Source organism: Pteronotus mesoamericanus, unplaced genomic scaffold (assembly GCF_021234165.1).
Source record: "Pteronotus mesoamericanus isolate MK-2021 breed Mesoamerican mustached bat unplaced genomic scaffold, CSHL_Meso_final contig_43, whole genome shotgun sequence".
NCBI classification, from domain to species: Eukaryota; Metazoa; Chordata; class Mammalia; order Chiroptera; family Mormoopidae; genus Pteronotus; species Pteronotus mesoamericanus.
The window spans coordinates 1,857,263-1,870,589 of NW_026555161.1; positions in this window are offsets into that span (position 1 = coordinate 1,857,263).

A 13,327-nucleotide genomic window follows, 5' to 3' on the forward strand; every position below is an offset into this window, starting at 1 on the left:
CTGCCACTGGTTTCAAGCAGTGAGCCTGGCTCAGGTCCCCACCCCATAGGGTACCACTTCCATTCCCCTGCCCCCTATAAATTGGACTCCTGGCTGTGACTCAATTACTTCATGGGAGGCCAGGAGGCCAGGAGGGCACCTTCTCAGCTCTGCTCCCTACTTTGCATTTATATTTCACTTCTGGTCCATGGAGATACGTGTCTTGTTTTAAAGCACAAGAATCTCTTTTTAAGTTTCTCACAGTATGTTTTTTTCCTGTCTAGGGGGAGAGAATGGTACTTACGTGCACAATTTACAACATTATCTCAACATAAGGTCTCATCCTTGTAATGAGCACAACTTACCCATAAACGACTGATGAACCACTGAAGACCTGCACAACTTTGTTCAAGGAGAAAATAATGCCTACCTTAAAGAACTGTCCTGAGGCTTATTAAAGTAGTCGGGTTTGTATTTTTCAGCTAGTTTTACACCATCTAAGTTAGTACCTTGAGGAATTTCTGACTGTTAGGAGTTTGTTAGACAAGAAAGATTGCACAAAACCCTCCTAATCTGAGCTGGCTTCTGCATGAGGGGCACATTTTGGGAGAAGAGTCAAGTGACTTTCTAATTGAAAGGGAGGTGTGAACATCAGACTTATGAAGAAAGCCAGTTGGCTCTAGGATGGGAGAAGGTGGTGTGAGAAGGCTAAAGCCATTTGGGGCTAGAATAAAATGAGATGCACTGTGTAAAATAATTAAAAAAAGTGTAATCCTAAACCTGTAATGCGGGCTTCAGCAATCAGGACACTTTACTTAATCTGTGGTCTGATCTCTCCAAACTCAAGTGGGGGAAATAAATTCTGCACTTTCCACAACGCATAGAATGTGTTAAAGGTTGGTTAACGTATCAGTGAAGCATTTTTCGCTTCCTAGAGGGAGAAAGGGCAGCACTGTGTGTATTAATTTCTTAAGTGTTTCTATATTAATTTTATTAGTAAAAGCTTCAAAATATTTTTCATGAGCTCTTCTGATTTAAAGGTGTTTATTATACATGCTTTACAATTTGGTTATTTACATTGCCTTTCTTTAATTTTATTTTTCTCATATGTAATTTAAAAAATTTAATAGGAGAACTTGGTTAGAAAAGGCACTAAAACTCGCATTCTCTTTTTCACACACAATAAAACTTAAACCTCCAGGGGTATATATATTTTAAAGCTATTTGTATGCACCGTAAGGCACAGCTTTCTCTACCTATCTTTGAGTCCTAAAAGAATCTCCATCTAGGCGGTGACTTTGGGCGACCCTTACGAGAAGAGGTTAACCCAGGGCTGCGAAGGACAGCTGTGTCCAGCATCTGGTACACCCGCCAACCTGTTGCTGCATCTATATTTGGCTGCCAGAAAGTCTCTTCTAATAAATAAAAATGAATGTACACATGAAGGAACCAGATGCTATGGAAATAATTTCACTCAGTTTGAAGACGGTTTTTATGAACTGCAATTTTCAAAAACAAAAATTTGCCTCTGAACAGGCTTTAAAAATGGAAATTGAAACAGTTCTAAAGACGAAAGGAAGGCTGGTGTGTTTGAATACCAACAGAAAGATGTATTTCCTAATGTGAGGTGACAGGTATGAAATGAGATCACAAAATTGTTGGCATTTATAAATACATTATTTATATTCTTTCCTGTATTCAGGTACTATAGTGTAATTTTTATCCAACAGTTAAAGCTGTGAACCCTGGTAAAATTTAACCAAGAGTTATTGTACTTATATCATTACAAAAGAAGATCCTTTTTATTGCTTGAGTTAAAAGACTGTCCATTTTCATTTTAACCCTGATTTCTGTAAGTTTTTCATCTATTAAACTACATAAGGGGTTGAACTTGACACAAATTCTTCAGAATTGTAGGGATTACAACTCCGATATTATCTGTCTTTAAATCACTCATATATTTTACTATGATTACCAGAGGATAAATCAGTGTGATCTGAAGATCAGAGTGTTCTAATCACTTGTCTATGTTGCGAAAGAGGCAACATTCCCATTCTGGGTTAAATTATTAGTTGCTCAGGCACAAACCAGGGAAGCTGCTGTTTAAGAACACCTATACTGCTCCAATCTCTTTCAGGTAGTATGTATCATTTGATCCTTACAACAGTTTGATGAAGCAGAAACCATCCTTTCCATTTTTTCAAATGAGAAGCCAAAGGCTCAGAGGGGTGAAAGAAATTGCCCGAGTTCACACAGTAAAGAAGTGGTACAAGAATCATTCCAGTCCAAGTTATCCTGACTTCAAAGGCCCTGCTTGTTGCACATTCTTCTACTAGATCTTTATTCTCTTAAGGGTGCCGAGAGGGGTAGGTGGAAAGAGGCTTTCAGCTCTTTGTTCTTTTCCTTTGATTTATGAAATTCCAATGATTAAAAAGCAGATGTTAAGTGTGTGGACTAGAACCAGAAGTGCACTTGAACTCGCACCTTTGCTGTGGGAGAGTAGCACCTCTCCCCGACAAAGAGCTTAAGTAGCCACCCTAGATCCCCCTTTTGGGCCACCTCATCAGACCCATGGAATGCCCTTTTGCTCCCCAAGACACCAATGCCCTTTGCCACCATCCAGGCATTCCCCAGGTCACCTTTCAGGCTTTTATTCCCAAAGGAAAGTCTCATTTTTTAAACCTCTATGGTTAGTCAACAAATATTTATCAAGGACCTATGTCAGCCAGAAACTGTAGTAGAAATGGAAGATGTTAGGAGAGGGAAATAATACACAGTTCCTGCCCGATGGTATTGCAGGGTGGAGGCGGGGGAAAGACATCCAAACAGATAGTTAACTACAACGTGACAAATACTACAGGACAGTTATGAAGGAAAAGAAGAACACAGCATAGTGAAATGAACTCTTCCTGTGGTATCTGGATGAGGCTTCTCAGAGGAGGCGAGCTTTCTGTGGGTTTTGAAAGTTGAATAGAAAGCTAAAAGGCTGAGGAGGAGGGAAAACTTTTCAAAAAAGGGGAATTGTATGTACAAGGGCAGAGAGGAATAAATGAATATGCGAGGGGTTGGACGTGACTAAAATAGAGAATAGGAAGAGTTTTGGAGAGTATTGTTTTCCCGTAGCTGCTGTAACAAAATATCAAAGATTGGGTGGCTTTAAACAACAGGAATGCTTTGTCTCAGAGTTCTGGAGGCTAGAAGTATGAAATCAAGGTGCTGGCAGGGCCATTCTCTCCCACGGCCCTAGGGGAGAGTCTCTCCTGGGTTCTCTTAGTTTCTGACAGTTTCTGGCAATTGTAGGTGTTGCTTGGCTTGTAGATACATCAATCCAGTCACCTGGCCATCTTTTTCCTGTGTCTTCCGTTTATCTTCCCTCTGTGTATTTCTGTCACTCTATCCAAAATTTCCCTTTTTATAAGAACATCATGCATGTTGGGTTAGGGTCCACCCTAAGGGCCTCATTTAAACTTGGTTACTACGGTAAAGATCCTATTTCCAAACAAGTTTAGATTCTGAGATACTGGGTTTTAGAACTTCAACATATTTTGGGGGATCCAATTCAACCCATAACAAAGTTAAGGTTGAAAATGTAGGCTGGGGCACCATTGCAAAGAATCATTCATTCAACAAACATTACCAATCACATATGACATGCCAAATATTGTGCTGGAGAGAAAAATAGTTCTCAAAGTTTTTTGAGCTATGATACAATGGATTTAGGATGTAGAAACAGAAAGAGCATTGCATAACTCAGCTATTGCTCTAAATTAATCACTCCAAACTTGGTGGCTTAAGATAACAATCATTAATTACTGATCATGCATCTGTGGGTCAGCTGGGGGCCCAGCTGATCTAGTCCACGTTTATCTGAGGATGCTCTTCTTCAAGTACCTCTCGTACCCCTTCAATCACTGGGCCACTTGGCCATGGTCTTCTCATGACAATGGTGGAAGAGCAGGGGGACATCAAGTGAAAATAAGCGAGTACTGTCACTTCTGTTCATACATCATTGGTCAAAGCAAGATTTATAGTAGAGCTCAAAGTTTGCTCAAAGTTTAGAGGGAGCAACTATGAAGTTGGGAACCGTATGGAAGAAGGATGAAAAACGGGTAAATCTATGATACAAATTTTGAAGTCAAATTGGACTTTGCGTATAGGCCTGGAGTTACTTGTGATATATGGATAGGTGACAGATGAAGTATAGATAGATAGGTAGAAAGATAATAAAATTATTATCTTGACTCTCTTTACAATAGGCAACACCTTATTGCTGTAGAGTGTTTGAAGTCAAACTCTCTCCTTTCTATATTTCTTGTCCTTTTAATCTGTTCTTAATTTTTTCCAAAGACAAGAGATCTGATATTCAGTATTAAATGATAAGAACTGATAATGGTATAATATACTATCTCCCCAGGAACACACTGAAGGACTCTGCCTACCCTAGTGGTGGATATTCCTTAATCCATCCATGATGAGGTAATGGTGAAGTTTCAGCCATCTATGACAAACTTTGGGGTTAGGAACAATCTCTCCACTACCCTACCTAAGCAGCCACCTATTTGACCCATATACAAAGCTATTATGATACTAAAGGATACCAGAAAAGTCTCTGTACCTCTTTCCCCTTATCAATCATCACCAATTGAGGGTGATGCTAAGGGCTGTCAGGACGCCTTATAGAAACGTAGATTAAATCTAGACCTTGGGACTGTGTCCATCTGCATACTCTGACAACATCTCTTTGCGGTCAGCGCTCCCCCAGCCCTCCTCCCCCATCATTATGGCCATCAATGCCACCCTCCCAGCGGTAAGTGTGTGCTCAGCCTCTGCAGCGGCAGCGCCCACATACCTAAAGTGAGAAGCCATCTCTGAGCTTCTATGGGCAACTGTATTATAGCATAAACCATACCAGCTCTGGATGTGTGAAAAACAGAATGATCTAGGACACCACTGTGCTTCATTAAGCAGAAACACATTTACTTTCATGATGAAAAAAACTTAAGGAATAAGTGACTCTTTAGGCTCACTTCTAATCACTAGAATTTTTTATCTAACTTTAAAAGTAGAGCATGGTTATAGACAATAGGGAAAATTATAACAAGACAAAATAAATAAAGACCATCTTTAATACCACCACTCAGAGACAATCACAGTAACATGTTAGTGTTTTTCTTCATAGAACTCTTGCATATACATATATATGTGTTTTATGTAAAATTAGAATACGAAGATTAGGTGGCCCACTGTTTATTCATCTTTAATATGTAAGCATTAACTCAGATCATTGTCACTAACTATTCCTGAGGAACATGATTTTTATGCCTTTAGGGTAGTCCAACAAATAGATTAATACCTTTCTACGTCTACATTTCCCAATGTCACATTTTGTATCTATGAATCAAAAAACAATGACCTTATTTTAAGGATATTCATTGGTAAGATACTGACTTTCCATTCTTAGTGCTTTCATAACCTGAGTCCCCTAGAAAGCACAGTTCAAGGAAGCAGGTTGGGGGTGGGGGATGGCAAAGTGGGGAGAAGCCGGGAAGGAAGGACAGCCTGCATAAGAGTGCATTGGTAAGCTGGCCACCTCAGGACTGCGCAGGATGCTGCATAATCAGAATCTCCACTTCATCCACCGGAGGATGGAAGAGACTTTATCCACATGCACCCACCTCTCAGGACACAGATTCACAGCACAGAACGTTAGCTCTCCTGCACTTAGGAATCATCCATGCGTGGACATTAGGTGGAGTCCCTTGACACTGGCGTGAGGCAAGGCATGGTCAAACTGAGTCTGCAGGACGGAGTGGGAGTGTTGATCAGCGGAGGGAAGAGGGAGGCAGATCTGAAGGGGTGCGGCAGAGGGTCTGACGCAATGCCTCAGCTACTCTGTTCTGCAGTTTTACAGCTACGTAAAACCCAAAACAAGACAAAAAACAAACACGAAATGTTGTTAAAAAGAAACTGTTAGGAGAGTAAGAGAGATAAGAGGAAAGGAAACCAAGAGAGAGGGCTTGATGTGACATATGCGAGGAGGACTATCACACCCGCCGGCTATTCCTTCCCTTCAAAATCCTCCTAAAAATAACGCTTTGGGATGCCTTTCTCTCTTTATTTCCCCTGAAAGAGCGTCATTTTTCGGGTGCACCCCTGGCATTTTTGCACTCTCTTCACACTGCAGTCATGACAATACTCTAGGATGGATTCTCAGTTTAATGGGGGTAGAAATTCCTTGGTATGACTGTTTAGCCTTTTATATATGCACGTTCTCAGAATTGTGAAGTAATTTAAAACCGAATTTTGGAGCTAGGGACACTTCATTTCAATACATTAATAACATCAAAACTTCACTCTGTAAATGGCAACGTTTGGGGCAGTTCAGTGGACGTGGAGATTACGCTGATGCAGCAGTGGGGCTTGGAAGACAGTAGCACAAGTTTACAAATGTTTTCTGCCCAACACATACTGCTTCATCATCCATGCCAAGCACGGAGAAGATAAGACACAACAATCAGACACAACCCTCTATGTCAAAGGTTGTACAGCTGGATAAAGAGCATTCTCTACATTTGTTATAAGCTCAAAGTGTAGTTTTATGTATATTAACTAGTTAGATGTTTATGATAACCCTGGAGAATGGATGCGAAGCCTTGGGACTCTGGATGAGGAGAGATGCAGTTTCGCCTTTGTTTTTTCCACTAATGGTGGCAGGGTGGGGAACGCATTCCATGCCTCACTCATGTGTTAAAGAAGAATAATGATAGTATGAACTTTTTTGGGTTGCTATGAGAATAAAACAATACACATAAAGCACTTAGTACACTGCCATGCATTTAGTGATTCAATGAGTGTTAATTGTTTTGGTATCATTCTGATTTCAAAGTGACTTTAAATGCATTATTTAGGATCACATGCCACAGTCAGGATTAAAATCCTCCCTTGTTGTTTGCCTCCCAAGCTAGTGAAGTGTCCCTTTGAGGTATGACAATGACGAGTTGGCTGCAAGCTCCAGACTCTCAGTCCTAACATCTAGCACTACATTCTGCATGTAATGGATAGTCAGTAGACAGTGTTGAATAACTGAAGAGAGAGCAGACTCCAAGACAAATTATAGAATTGCTAATGTGTTTTAAAAATAAAATGTGTTTCAGAGCTTCGCTTGTTACTGTTTTGGAGAGTATTAAAAATATCAAACATCGTTTGTCCTTTGGCCAACCATGTGGTGATAAAAAATTTAGGTGCTCAGATTATGAACAAATCTTTCAAGGATACGTTTTGCTTTAGCAGAGTCGACCTGAGCACAGAGATGTTGAGGAGATCATTTGAGTTCTCACTGCCTTGTCAGATGGAAAGGAGTTGGCGAATGGACTGGCTGAGGGAAGGAAAGGCTCCTTCCGTCCACCTGCAAGGAGGCCTCTGGCAGATTCCACAGCCTAAGCACTTGAGAAGGGGAAAATAGTTCCTGGATCACCTGAGTCTGACTCAGTGCGTCTCTGACAAGTTCATGTACGCTTGAAAAGTTTAAATTCCTGAAGGTTAGATGAACGGGAACAAAAGGACAGAGGCCTCCTTGGGAAAGAGCCTGTGGGGTGGAATCCATATACTGAAATGTATTCCTGTCTTGTTCTCCACAACAATGGATACTGCTACAGGTAATGATACAGAAAATGATGTGGACTTTCTAGTCACCATTTTTTGAGTGTCTATTGTATGCAATGGACGATATATCTATCTATCTGTCTATCTATCTATCTATCTATAGGTTACTTCATTTAATCTTCCAATGTTCCTATACCCATGAAAAACTGCAACCCAGGGTAGGTAATTTGTTCATGTTGCTCACCACTATACCCCCAATGCCTAAAACAGTGTTTGGCAGAGGATGTTCTCAGTGGTTTTTGCTGAATGAATGAAGAGGGTAGAGATTATCATCCGAACCTGGAACTCAGAAGGTTAAGTGATGGATGGTTACAAACTCAGAAATGGAGGGGTTAAGTCTGGAACCCAGAAGAATGGGGTCCCAAGCCCCGCCCTCTCAGAAACTGCCTACCTGCTTCTTACTGGCTCTCCTTCCTCTAGGCTCTTCCCTTTTCAAAGCAGATCATACCATTAGTGCCCTAAAACACTCTTCATTTTGTTACTTCTCAACTAAAAATTCTCCATGTCTCTCATTTGCCTTAAGACAACATTAAGACTCCCTAACCTAGCATTCGAAAGCCTTTTCAATCTGGACTTCATATTATTATTTTCCACTAAAGCTCCCACTGAAAAGCTCTAGCTCAGCACTCTCAGTGTCCCCAGAAGAGCTCTTACTCATTTCCACCCTCCATATTGCTCGCTTTCTACATGTCTTTTGAAATTTCCAATTCATTCTGCCCATCTCTCTGAATCCCTCCCTTCCTTTAGGATTCAGCCCAAGCTGCACTTCTTCAATGAAAGTTTTCTGAATATCTCAGCATGCATTAATTTCTCACTTCCCAGAAATTACAAGTCTTTCCAAGCAGTTTGATTATGTTACTACAATGACTGGCCTTTTTTACGAGTATAACGCAAGTCTCTACAACTAGACTGTAGGCATATTGAAATGAACATAGCCAGAAGTGAACAAAACAAACACTCTATCTAGCATGTAAGAATTATCGGTTGAATGCAACTAAGTATTTTAAATTAAGCTAACCAGATGACCTATATTAAATATACTTATATAAAATTATTGATTTAGAATAAGAAAGGGCTAACTCTCCTATCTTTATACTGTAAAATGTCCCTTCCTTTCTTCTTTGCCTCTTCACCCTCTTCTGTTGGGAAGGTCCTTGTGCATCTGTTGCAGGGCAGAGGCTGCGGAGAGCCAGTCTGCTGTGAGACAACTGCACGTTACATCAGCCGTGTGGCTGGGCTGGGGTTCAAAGATCCTGGCCAAGATTTCACTCTGGCTCCATTCAAGAGCTATGGACTCTTTTGAGTGGCAAATTTTGCTGTGATATTACTGCTGTTGCAGTTTCTCAGTTACTTCAACAGGGACATGATGAAATACCACCCAACTTACCAGGACAATTTAGGGTTTGGCAGGGTGAAAAGCAAAAACTAGGAAAGACTGTCATTTATCAACCTTTATTAATGCAAAACCACAATGCTGTACTTCTTACACTTAGGGTAGAAGGGGCATTCAGACTGAATCGTATTGTTCCTTCCAAGTTAATCAATTGTTACAGAAATGCTAATGAATCTGACTAAATGTGCCCTGTGAGAGTGGAGGTAAGAAGAAGATGTCTCCTCTGTGCCCTGGAACATGCCACCATAATAAATAAAAAGCTGCCAAAGTTTGTTCTCAAGGGCAGTTTTTAATCTTTTTTGGGTGTGAGACTGACTTGTGCTGAGCAATCTCCCAACAATAGCTGTTCCTATTACCAGAGGAATCCAGTTGTTCCAAGAGAATATACTATTGGGAACAATCACTTGAAGCTGTTCAGGAACCAGACTGAGGTCTCTACACCATGTGAAGCGGAGCCACAAAACTGAGATCCTCGGAGCTGCTCTGGAAATATTTTTCAAATAGTTGTCTACTTTTCAAAAAAGGTTCCTTTTTTTTCTGTATCATAAAAGCAAGATGGGGACTTAGACAAAGGGAGAGCCACTCTAGAAAGGAAGCAAGAATAAATATTACACTGAATTAAAATTAGCACTGATATGTGTTCTAGGATATTGTAAAGGTGAGTACATACAACTAGGGTAGGATGCAGGCTCTTTGAGGTAGAAACTATGTCATGTGAACCTGCAGACCCTTGGTTTGGACACTCTGGAGTGTCTATGGGATGCGTTTATGCTTGCACATGTAAATAAGTGGGCTAATCCATGAATAAAAGTACTGGTCTTTTTCTCTCTTGGTTCCTATGGAGTACATTAGTCCAAGGTTATCATAATAGTTACAAACCCTCTACTGTAAGTAACACTCAAATTTACGGAAATTAAAACCTGGTGTTCCCTGAATTCTCTAAAACTTCCAAATATTCTAACCATAATGAGCTAAAGCATGTGTGTTTATTCAGAGTTTTGAAAAAAAAATCACCCTGCCCCCACTTAAAAAACTAAACAAAAATTTATGGGATCTCTAAATGTTACTTGTCATTCTCAAGAGTGGGCTAGCTTCCTTGACTGTGGCCACTAATAAAAACACTCTGCGCAACCTTTGGGGGCTGGAGGATGCTCCACAGATTTGCAGGATATTTTCACACTGCTCTCGCCTCTCACTCGCTTCCTGGAGCAGCACTTCAATACCTTGTAATGCTGTTACTGTCACTCTCAAACAAGCTCAGAAATACGTACTGAGAAATGAAATTTTCTTTAGACATTTCTTCAGCTAAGCCTTTCAACTCGGAAGGATAGAAGACTCTATCAAGTGAATCAATTTTGTCTTATGGGGAAATAAAAAGTTATTGGCACTAGGTTTCAAATATCTCGGGGAAAGTAATACCTGTACCATGGCTTTAAAAAATTACTGATTTTAGGCGCATACTTTCCGTGAAACTTCTTTAGCACGCTTTCATGTTTTGAGGCACCTAATCCATGTAAGTAATCTGGTTACTTCTTAAAATCAACAAGAATTGCTTGTAATTATTTGCCTGAAAATTCCCTTCTCAAGTTTTTAGAAACTGTGTTCCCCTGTGACTATGACAATGCTGCTCATCAGTTGCATAGACTTAAATTCCAGTTCACATCCATGCAAAACTGCACTTGCCATTAATAGGAAAATCAAAGCTGTTGAGGCAGCAGGCAAGGAACTTTTCTCACTTTAATCCACTTCTCCTATTATGATTCTAATAATGGAGGAATGGGGGACATGCACCCAAAGTATATTGTATATCGGAAAGCACTTCCTCTGGTGCCAGACCTTGATAGCGTAAAATCCTATGAACCAGGATATAAAAGAAAGAAGCTTCCATTTGTTTGTGTCTTCCTTAATTTCTTTCTTCAATGTTGTATAGTTTTCTGTGTACAGGTCTTTTACCTCTTTGGTTAAATTTATTCCTAGGTACTTTATTTTTCTTATTGCTATAGCAAATGTATTTTTTTTCTGATTTCTTCTTCCTCTATTTCATTGCTGGTATACAAAAATGCCTTTGATTTCTGAATATTGACTTGGTAGCCTGCTGCCAAATTCACTTATTAGATTGAGTAGTTTTTTGGTGGAGTCTACAGGGTTTTCTATGTACACTATCATGTCATCTGCAAACAATGATAGTTTTACTTCCTCCTTTCCAATTTGGATGCCTTTTATATCTTTTTCTTGCCTGACCACTGTGCCTAGGACTTCCAATACTATGTTGAAAAGAAGTGGTGAAAGCGGACATCCTTGTCTTGTTCCTGATCTTAACGAGAAAGCTTTCAGTTTTTGCCTGTTGAGTATGATGTTGGCTGTAGGTTTTTCATATATGGCCTTTATTACATTAAGGAATGCCCCCTTTATTCTACCCAAAGTAATTTATAGATTCGACCCAATCCCTATTAAAATACCAATGACATATCTCACAGAAATAGAACAGACATTTCAAGTATTTATATGGAAACATAAATGACCCCAAATAGCCACAGCAATTTTGGGAAAGAAAAACAAAGTAGGAGGGATCACAATACCCGACATCAAACTATAATACAAAGCCACTATAATCAAAACAATCTGGTACTGGCACAAGAACAGACTCATAGGCCAGTGGAACAGAATAGAAAGCCCAGAAATAAGCCCATGTCTATATGGTCAATTAATATTTGACAAAGGGGGCAGAAGCATAAAGTGGAGTAAAAATAGCCTCTTCAACAAATGGTGTTGCGAAAGCTGGACGGCTACATGCAAAAAATTGAAATTGGATCATCAGCTGACACCATACACAAAAATAAACTCAAGATGGATAAAAGACTTAAATGTAAGTCACAACACCATAAAAGTCACAGAGGAGAACATTGGCGGGAAACTCAGATATCCCATGGAGCAATATTTTCACAGATATGTCCCCTAAAGCAAGGGACATAAAGGAAAGAATAAACAAGTGGGACCTCATCAAAATAAGAAGCTTCTGCATGGCTAAAGAAAACATCAGCAAAATGAAAAGGGAGCCAACCATATGGGAAAATATATTTGCTAAATGATATATCAGAGAGAAGTTTGATCTCCAAAATATATAGAGAACTCACTCAACTCCACTCCAAGAAGACAAACGATGCAATCAAAAAAATGGGCAAAGGATCTGGGCAGATGCTTTTCCAAGGAAGATATACAGAGGGCCCAGAGACATTTGAAAGGATGCTCAGCATCACTAGCCATCAGAGAAATGCAGATCAAAACCACAATAAGATACCACATCATACCGGTCAGAATGGCCATCATAAACAGATCAACAAACAAAAGGTGCTGGCGAGGCTGTGGAGAAAAGGGAATCCTAGCCACACTGTTGGTGGTAATGCAGACTGGTGCAGCCATTGTGGAAAATAGTGTGGAATTTCTTCAAAAAGCAGAAAATGGAACTACCTTTTGATCCAGTGATTCCCCTGCTGGGACTATACCCTAAGAATCCCAAAACGCCAATTCAAAAGAACCCATGCACCCCAATGTTCATAGCAGCACAATTTACAATAGCCAAGTGTTGGAAGCAACCTAAATGCCCATCAGTAGATGACTGGATCAAAAATCTATGGTACATTTATACAATGCAATACTATGCAGCAGAAAGAAAAAAAGAACTACTACATTTTGTGACAGCATGGATTGAACTAGAGAGCATTATGCTAAGTGAAATAAGTCAGGGGCGAAAGACAGGTACCATATGATCTCACCTATAAGTGGAACCTAACCAACAATACAAAGATGCAAGGAAAATATGACCAGCAACATTAAAAAACAAAAGAAACCAAGAGAGTCAAGAGGTGAAGGAGGGAGGGGTGGGTGGGGAAAGGGAAGGGAAGGGTCAAATCAAGGAAGGTATATCAGGGACTCATGGACAAAGCCAAAGTGGGAAGGACTGAGGGAGAGAGTTGGGGAGAAGGGTGCAGGGGAAAGTGGTGGCGGAGACAAATATATTTGAACAACAACAACAAAAATTAATGAATTAAACAAAAAGAAAAAAGAAAGAAGCTTGTGAACAGGGTTGAGGAGATGCAGACACTGGCCCTGTTCTTTCCCCAACTGATTAATTTCCCTTCCAGGGCAAGTCTCTAGCTGGCTTCAACCTGGGGGGAAGAAGCTAGAACACCTAGGATGCTGTGGATGGTTTTACCACCAGCTGTGCCTACCTAAGCAAAAATGAATTGGTTAATTGAAGCAATTACCTGGCAATTCAAGCCCAAACACCTCCCC